Raw genomic sequence first — 10,233 nt, 5'->3', positions numbered from 1 at the left:
TTTAAGGGAACGTCTTTGTGGGGAATATCAGTACTGTAAGACTTGGCTGGGGAACAGGGACCAGGACGTTTACAGGGACAGACACAAACACAGTGACAGGGATGGGAACAGAGACAAAGGCAGACACAGGTACAGGGACGAGGACGGAGACAGGAACCAGGACAGGAACAGACATGGGAATCATAATAACTGGGGAATGCCCAGGACTGGCAAATGTCTGTGGAAAAGTCTGAGGAAACAGCCTGGGCACAGTTCTGGGGATTGGCCCCGAAGTCCTTGGGGCCGACCTACGGACACGACCAGGAGCGGCCGGGGCCACAGTCATGGGTGCAGAAGCAGCCGGGGCCACAGTCACAGGTGCAGAAACGGCCGGAGACACAGTCACAGAAGCGGCCTTCGCTGGGACAGGAGCGGCTGAGGAAGCCGCCTTCTCGGAGTCAGGAGCGGCTGATGAAGCCGCCTTCACGGAGTTAGGAGCGGCTGATGAAGCCGCCTTCACGGAGTCAGGAGCGGCTGATGAAGCCGCCTTCACTGGGACAGGAGCAGCGGGTGCCGCATTCACGGTGACAGGAGTGGTCGTGTAAGCAGCCTTCCTGGAGAAAGGAGCGGCTGGTACCACCCTCATGGTGACAGGAGCGGCGGGCGCCACATTCACGGTGACAGGAGCGGCGGGCGCCGCGTTTAGGGAGACAGGAGCGGCGGGTGCCGTGTTCACGGAGACCTCCAGACGTGCCAAGAGGCTTGCAAGTTTCTCCTGGAGGTCAGGAGGGAGTGCAGAGAGGTCCTTGGGAGCCGGGGCCTCTGCAGCCATGTCCACGGAGGCAGGAGGCCCTGCGACGACGTCCACAGAGGCAGGGGGCCCTGCGACGATGTCCTGTACTTGAACTGTTAAGGGTTTAGGGGTCTGATGGGCACACTCTTGAGGGATTTCTTTAACCATGGATCCCCCAGAGGTGTGCCCCTGTTAGCCTCACTTCCCTTGTCCTGAAGTCGGAGGCTAACAGCCCCCACCCTTAACCCCCCCAAAAAAATTTCCCCGGACCAGAGTGGGTAATCCACCAGCAAGGGGATGACTCCAGCACGCATCTTACACCAGTTCCTATGATTCACGCTGGAGTAATCACTCGATACATGAGTCGACTCCTCTTGAAGGGGATAAGGAACCGCGCCGGGCATGAGCTGGAGCTGGCTACTCCATTCCACAGCCCTGTTAAACGGATTCTCTGTGCTAGCTGCATCCTTTAAATGGTCAGACATTCTGTCAGGGACTCGCGGAGGGCGGACTGCTGGATGTGGACGCACTCGCTAAAACACAGTACTTTATTAACGAAAAATAACAAAACAAAGAGACTTTTACAGAAGGAAAACAAACAGGGAGCCAAGCAGGCTAAACTGGACACAGGGAGCTAAACAGGGCAAACCGGACTGACAGACTAAAGAGATACCAAAACAACGACAGAGGAAATGAAACTACGACATGAAACGACGACGTGTAAAACAATCACGGAGAAACTGCAGAGACAGACAGACTTGATAACAGATAACATGACCGAAACAATACAAGAACGAAGGATAAATGTCCGACAAACAGGAGAGACACAAGGGAACTTAAATACAAGACACAGACAAGATACACCTGGAACAGATATGAGAGGGCAGGGTAACAAAAGAGACACAGACGAGGAGGCGGGACTAGGGCAACAACAAACAGAGCCATGTGCTGAGAGAGCACATGGCCGGGAAAACAGACATGACAGGACGAGGGCGTGACAGTATGTTTGAGAAAAAAACTGCTGTTGTTTGTACACAGCTGAAGTTTAATTTTTCTGTACACTTAAATTACCACATAAACTTGTTTGTAACTTTGCCTGTGTTTACTTTCAATCAGCTAGCACTCTCCCGAATTTAAAGTGGGTTTCTACTTAAATAGTCTGAAACAGCAAAAATAAGCCAATATTACCCATCTATCGAGCAGGAATAAAGCAATATCCCTTTTCATGATTTTCAAGAACTGGAGGTCTCTATACCATTTTCTGCTGTGACCACTTTGGTTTTCTTTACTTGTTTGCTGACACCAGGGCTTTGTTAAAACATTAGACCTGTGTCCAGCAAATGGTGAGGAAAACATCTTCTGAACTTTATGATAAGTGTTTTTTTGATTACAATCATGAGTGTTGTCTTTAATAGGGTCATAAATTATTTATGTGCCATATGCAAATGGTTCATCCAACCATAGTGGTGAGAAATGGTGTTTCCATATTAAAATGAGGATAAATATGTTTTTTTTTTTCTAATTTTAGATTTTTTAACAGTAAAAAAGCAGTGTTTCCTCTGATATTTTAGGCAAAACTAAATCTGCTGTTGTCAAAACTTTACAGCTATAATTTGCAGTTACTTACAATAAATAGTTGACCATTTAGTGTTATGTGGGTCATGAACACAGGCTGGTTTGTGTGGTGTATATCAGAGGCGATTGCTCTAAGACTGCAAGGGAAGCTCAGCTTCCCCTAAAATGTCAAAAAATAAGTGATCAAATATATACTGTTGTGTGTACATGTCATTGAATAAATATGCACTGCAACGCGCTCAACTTTTGTTCAGAATCAGCTTCTTATCACTGGTAAAGATGCGGCTCTTCTCTCAATCATTACCGCAGATTCACAGTGATTTAAACAGCGTCCACAGAGTTCAATAGCGAAGTGCAGCGAAACAAGACAAGCCATTGGATAAATGCTGGTCTTTGTCCCGCCCATTGGACGCTTAGCGTCTCTAGGGGTCTATGGGGCAATGGGCTGGCCTCGGCTGGCCCGGACGCTCAGCTTCTGCATGATGATTGGATGATCTGTCTGAGGCTGAATCCCTTTTTGATTGAAAGGTGAAATGAGCGAATCAGCGATCCTTTGGTGTAAAGATCCATGGGAGCATTACATTTTCATTCTGTTCTGAGTTTAACAGGAGACTTTCCGAAACCTCTTAGCAGCATTTTCTTTGTTAAAAACGACTAGCGACAAATCGAGCTTCTATTTCAATTTCTCTTCTATTTTCTTGAAAATGACCAGAGGGTAGAATTTACGTATAAATAAACCGACACATTTTATGATTTTATGATGAGGCCAAAATTGAGCTTCCCCTCCTTGAAAGACCAGCATCCGCCACTGGTGTATATGTATACATTTGCACGCTTATAACCGACATACACTAGTGTGTCTCATCCAGTGAACTGCTCATCCAGTTCACTGAGAGCAAGGTGGGAACACAACCTGAAGGGGCACCAGTCCTTTGCAGGATACATTCACACCTATGGACACTTGAGTAGCCAATCCATCCCAACATGTGGTTTTTGGACCTTGGGAGAAAATCAGTGGACCAGGAGGAAACCTAAAAAGACATGTATAGAACACACCAAACTCCTCATAGTCACCTGGAGCAGGGCTTGAACCTACAACCCAAGGACCCTGGAGCTGTGCCACTGCAACACTACCTGTTGCTGCATTTATTTTTTTTTAAATGAAATGAGTGACTGAATCAGGAGTTTATTATAATTAGAGAGTATGACTTGTGCCAGGAGAAAGCCAGTTCAATTGATTCATTTCTTAACTAGTGTCCACATTCCAAGACACTGACCAAATCCGATTTGTAGAGTCAGACTATACTCCAGGAATATTGCTAGAGAATTTTGATTGGCATGCAGAACGGGGCTGTGCTTCTAGAAATGCTGAGGGGGTGAGGATGGAAAACACAGACAGACATAAATAAATTGATAAAGTTACATAATATTTTATTAATATATATACAAGGTCATTTTCTGAACTGTTGAAATGGTTTCTTTGGAGCTGAAATACCTATTAATAGGGATGGGCGGTATCCACATTTATCATACTATCTCAAAATATTATCACTTTATATGGTATTACCATGGGGGTGGGGTGGGGTGGGGGGGGTGTTATAATGATGAGGAAAAATCATGTAATCCAAGTCTTATGTTCAGAGATGATTTCGAAATCAGATCTGAAACCACCTACTTAAAAGGTTTGGATCCATTGGGAAGAAGTGTGCATTTTCACAATTAATAAACATTATCAAGTCTTGCTCCGGGTGATTGGTGTGTTCTCCCTGTGTCTGCGTGGGTTTCCTCTGGGTGCTCCGGTTTCCTCCCATGGTCCAAAAACACACGCTAGTAGGTGGATCGGCAACTCAAAATCTTCCGTAGGTGTGAGTATGTGAGTGAATGTATGTTGCCCTATGAATAACTACTGTGCCCTCCAGGGTGTGTTCCTGCTTTGCACCCAGTGATTCTGGGTAGGCTCCACTGCACATTAAAAAGTATAAAAAAAAAATGGCCAAATCCTCTCTGCCAGTGCCAGACAGCTTATTCTGCCATTGACCCATTTTTTGTTTGGTGGACTGGATAATTGGTGTTTGTTAAATTGCCAATATGTCTTGTTTCTTCAATTGATTCATTTAACAAACAGGAGTCTCAGTCAAGTGCTGAAGAACCATACACAGCCACAACAGCCTGGCACCTCCTCCTCATGCTTGTCACCAGCCTGGTCACACACTGCTGTGGGGTGGCATCCCATTCTTCAACCAGCATTAGTCGCAAATCAGCTAACATGGTTGTGTTGGTCACTCTGGCACAAACAGCACGCCCAAGCTGACCCCATAAGTGTTCAATAGGGTTGTGGTCACTCCCAAATTCTGGAGATAGTCTCTGATAAAACCCGCTCTGTGGGGGCGAGAGTTGTCATCTTGGATAGAGTTCGGTCCCAGACTGTGGAGATATGGGATTGCCATTGATTGCAGAATTTCATCTCGATATCTCTCTGCATTGGGATTGCCTCCAATGATGACAAGCCTCACTTTTCCAGTGAGGGAGATGCCGCCCCACACCATCTCACAGAATAAGCTATTTGGCATTGGCAGAGAGGATTTGGCAAATTTTTCATGGGTGCAACCCACATATTCGGCTCTACTGCTCATCCCACAAATGCATGTTCCTTACAAATGTGGTACCATTTAAAAACACAAATTTCCTTACTTTTTGTGCTATGTTTAAATATGGCAAAATGGTGGAAAAACATTTCTAATTGTAATAATGGTGGGGGGGGGGTGTAGGAGTGGTCAAAGAGAAAAGGGATGAGGTATGTGCAGGAGACTTTAATAACAATAAACAAAAGGTAACAAGTGTCACACCCTCGTCCTGTCTGTTTTGTCCGGCCATGTGCTGAGAGCGAGCACATGGCTATGTTTGTTGTTGTTTCTTGTCTCCGCCTTTTTTCCGCCTCCTTGTTCGTCACCCTCGTTATCTGTTTCAGGTGTGTCTCGTCTGTTCATGTATTTAAGTCCCCTTCCCTCACTTCCTGTTTGTCGAACATTTCACCTTTGTTTTGTCGTGTTCCCAGTCAGGTCCTGTCGTTTTGTGTCATTCTCATTAGATTCCAGTTCCCTGTCTCGTTGTTTTGCTTACTGTGGCTAGGTTTATCTCTGTCTGTCTAGTTCCCTCTGTTTATATTTAGTTAGTATCTGTCTCTTTTGTCTAGGTTTCCATTTGATTATCTCTGTCCAAGTCTGTCTGTCTTTGTTTAGTTAACTTCAGTTTAATAAAATATTCTGCTATGCCGCCCGCGGGATAAAATTGAAATTCCACATAAACACGTATATAACTCTGCGAGATTTTATCCTAAAAAAAAAATACAACATACCTTGGAAAACTTGAAGGGTCTACTTTCCAACTATATATAGGATGAAACGATATATATATATATATATTTATATTCTTGTGAGAGAAGCGTAAACAACAACCGGCACATTTTTGAGGCACAAGCTTTTTTGTTCCGCCCATAGACGCGTTCTGCCATTCATATGTTGACACTATGGTAATTCGGCAGCTGCTAGTGGAGGATCATTGGCTGATAATTTGCATGAAAATGCCCATTCGCTTGTTCCAAACACAGAGCACATGTCGCAGAATTATTTTCGTGGAGCTTCTTCATGTCGCAGAATTATTTTCGTGGAGCTTCGTCATGTCGCACTCACGGAAGCTGCGGAGGAGAGATTTGTTCTGGAAAATGAAGAGGATTTCAGCTAATCTGACAAAAGCGGGGAGGACAGTGACGAAGAAAGATTTATTTTGAGATGCGGATTGATCCGAAGGAGGATTTTTGTGATAGGTAAGTGAAATATTTCCTTTCAAATGAAACAAACCCACGCTTCGCGCTTACTGTGTACACTCCGCGAATTCCAGGTAAATTACTGAATTAATAAAGAATAAATTAAATAAGTATTACATTGTATATGAAAGCATAAATTAATGTAAAAAAAAAACCTGCTGTTGTGTAAACGGGACATTCAAGTGTAGCCTGTTGCTAATCTAAGTGTGCATGCTGAGAGTGCTAAATGGCTGTATATGTTTAGCCTAGTGTGGTAATGTCATGTGTAAATGGCCTGTGTGAATGTAATAGTCATTCTATGTAGCTTGTTATGCTATGTACTGCTATACATAGGTCATATGTAAGTACTGTATTTGAAATACAAGTAATGATTAGTTGTAGTGACTGTTGGCATGTATAGCTAATCTTTGTAACTGCTCAGAAGCTCACATTTCTTATTATTTTTCTTTCAGAAATGTGGAAAATACTCCACCTCCAAGCAAAGACAACGGCGTCAACCAAGTCTGCAACCACCAACGTGTAAACACATGGTCCTTCCACATCTGCTCTGTAAGTTTAGTATTTTGCATTACACAACTCAGCACACAACTTTGAAGTGGTACAGAAAACTGTTTCTTCACTTCTTGGACATTGCTGCTACCAATGCCTACATTCAACAACTTATGCAACAGGACAGCCTGATCCACAAGGCCTTGTTGAACAGCTGTGTGGTATGCAAAAACCCCATGGAAGTGTGAACAGTGTGATGTCTACCTTTGCATGCATCCAGACAGAAACTGTTTTAGAGACTGGCATCTTTTGTTGAACTGACTCAAATATATATATACACACACAAGGATATACAGTATGACTATCTTTAGTATATTATCACTATCTTTACATCTGAACACATTTTCCATTTATTTTAATTCATGCCAGTTATTTATTTTTTTGTTTTTATTGCTTGTTTAGTTCTCTTTTTTTAAATAAACTGTGATAAACTCTGCCTCTGGTCTCTTCTCTTTTGACAGCTATGGTGGTGACAGCTAATGGGCCATTCATTAGGCAGTGGGGTGGGGACCTCGCACATCGGTTTTCGCACCTATCTTCATACATATGCAATGTAGGAGCCAGTGACTGAGAAAAACAGAGTGTCACCTCACATTTGTTATGTCCTAAGTATAAAATTACATACAATTTATGAAAAGTAGAATCAGCAGTGTGTTGCCAAGACCCGTGTTCACAAAGTTTTGACCTCAAAGGTCCCGGTGAGAAATGTTTAGAATGTGTTTTTTCACAGTATATCAGCACTTCTGAAAACAGGTTTTTGGAAAGTCTAAGTTTAGAGTAAATTTAATCAAAATATAGATGTATGACGCTCTTACTGATTCAACATTGTCGTTGCAGAGATAGTTCTGAAAAATGCATGTGTAACACTTTGAGAAAAAATAATTTCAGATGCGTACAATTTGTAAAACAATCAAGGCATGTCAGACTACACCAGAGTGTCAGAAAACCCCTCAGACTCCAGGGGGTTAAGTCCCCTTCCCTCACTACCTGTTTGTTGAACATTTCACCTTTGTTTTGTCGTGTTCCCAGTCAAGTCCTGTCGTTTTGTGTCATTCTCGTTCTCATTAGATTCCAGTTCCCTGTCTCATAGTTTTGCTTACTGTGTCTAGGTTTATCTCTGTCTGTCTAGTTCCCTCTGTTTATATTTAGTTAGTATCTGTCTCTTTCGTCTAGGTTTCCGTTTGATTATCTATGTCCAAGTCTGTCTGTCTTTGTTTAGTTAACTTCAGTTTAATAAAATATTCTGTGTTTTAGCGAGTGCGTCCACCTCAGTCAGTCCGCACCCCTCGAGCCTGACAACAAGACAGATTCAAGCTAACACTAAACAAGGCTAAATGCTAAACACTAAAAGCTAAAGACTAAACAAAGCTTCTGAACAACAAACACGGCTAAGCATTAGACAAGGACTAAACAGAACAAAAGGGGTGAAACACATAGCAAAGTTAAACATAGAGAAATACGAAACACAGAGCATTAAACGTAGAACAAGGCTAAACCTAGGCTAAGGACCATCAACCAAACATACGTACAATGACCCACAAACAGGAAACACTAACAAGGACTATATAAAGACAACACCTGGGTACTAATTAAAACACATGACACTAAAAACACAAGGGAAGGGTATCACATGACCAGGGAACAAGCAGGAAGCAGACACAAGACAGGGGGACAGTCACATAACAAGGGGAGCACAAACAAGGAACAAAAACAGAACAGAACACAAAACAAAGCACATTACATTAAGTTTAATAACTTAAAATTTTGATTAACATTCTTGCATAATTTGTTTTTCTTAGTTATCCTTGAACATGGTGCTCATTTTTTGATTCATTTGTGGTTTTGGTTTAGCTCAGGGGTCGGCAACCTTTACCACTCAAAGAGTCATTTGGACCCATTTCACACAGTAAAGAAAACACTGGGAGCCACAAAAACCTTTTGAAATTTTAAATTAAATAACACTGCGCATAACAGGGTTTTTTGCCTTTGTGCTATGTATAAACAAACTATACTGTGTTACATTTATGAAATCAATGAACGACTGCAGAGAAAATGAAATAACATTTCTGCATGCAACAAAACATTTTTAACTCTGAAAAAAAGATGTTGGGTTGACGGTTAAGTAAAATACTCAATGTCTATTTGAGTCCTTGTAGTAATGAAAAATAAACCCAAACATTTTTAACTCCGAAAAAAGATGTCGGGTTGAAGGTTAAACAAAATACTCAATGTCCTTGTAGTAATGAAAAAAAAAAACATTTTTGTACAATACTCAATGTCTATTTGAGTCCTTGTAGTAATGGGAAAAAAATGCCAAACTTAAATTATCCACTGGCAGCAAACAAAAATGTCATTATTTTACTGGCGACGTGCAGTCAGCTGTCAAAAAGTTCAAGAAACCGCACACTGGCAGGTGTCGCACATTGGAAGTTGTGACGTGTATTAAGAGCGACAAAAATGTTTAAAATATTAAATATTCAAATATTTTAGATGTTACAAGATTGCCATAATCTTCATATAATTACATTTTGAAAATGTACATTTTACATTTTAATTAAATACTCAGTAATTATTTTTAAATGCTGAGCCGCATCAGAGGGATCAAAGAGCTGCGGGTTGCCAACCCCTGGTTTAGCTGAAGTGTGTATTGCATGTCCAGGGCAAACAGCCTGCAGTTCTAGATAAATTAAGCATGCATCTACACTGAAATCAGGGAGCTTGCATTTTTACTTGGGTTCAACCTTTGCTTGTAAAATAGGCTGGTGTTAACTATACTCTTAACTAAGCACTTTTCACACATGCATGTTATCCCATATATTTTCCTGACTTAACCTGGAGGATCTGTATGTGTGAACACAAATGTTTGTAACATTTGTACTGGACATTAGCAAATGAGGCCATTTTGGTGCGCAATTTAGACACTGAGATAAGGGAGAGTTCTTCTTCACCATCTTTAAATTTTTATTTATTATCTCTTAACACACCCAGAATATGGCAAAAGACAATATTGTCTTCAATGTCTCCGGCTCACAATGGATCCGAAGCCTACACAGAATTCACTGAGCACAAGGTGGGAAGACACCCTGGAGGGTGCGCCAGTCCTTTGCAGGGTGACACTTGCGGCCAATGATTCCAGGTAGGCTCTGGACCCACCGTGACCCTGAACTGGATAAGCGGTTACAGATAATGGATGGGTGTTCAATAAACTAACATTCTGCATTAATTTTATATGAATTTCAACAAACAAGACCAATTCCTTTCTCAGTTAGAATGATAGTTAGAATGATAGTCAGAATGTTAGTGAATCTCTAATAAATAGAATAGTTTGTGTACCTACATAAATATACTTGGTGTATTAACTCAAGAAAGGAATTAACACTAAATTATACCCAATGTTTTCCCTGTGGAACTTGAGACCGTCATGTGTACTTCCCAAGTCCAGTAGCCAATCAGAGAACGACTACCTGATAGAGTCAAAAGGAGGCAGTCACTTAAGGGAGTCAAACGGTGTCAA

This window comes from Hoplias malabaricus, chromosome 1 (genome assembly GCF_029633855.1).
Source record: "Hoplias malabaricus isolate fHopMal1 chromosome 1, fHopMal1.hap1, whole genome shotgun sequence".
In the NCBI taxonomy this organism is placed as follows: domain Eukaryota; kingdom Metazoa; phylum Chordata; class Actinopteri; order Characiformes; family Erythrinidae; genus Hoplias; species Hoplias malabaricus.
The sequence above is the reverse complement of the archived record's forward strand: the minus strand, read 5'-3'. Positions refer to the sequence as shown.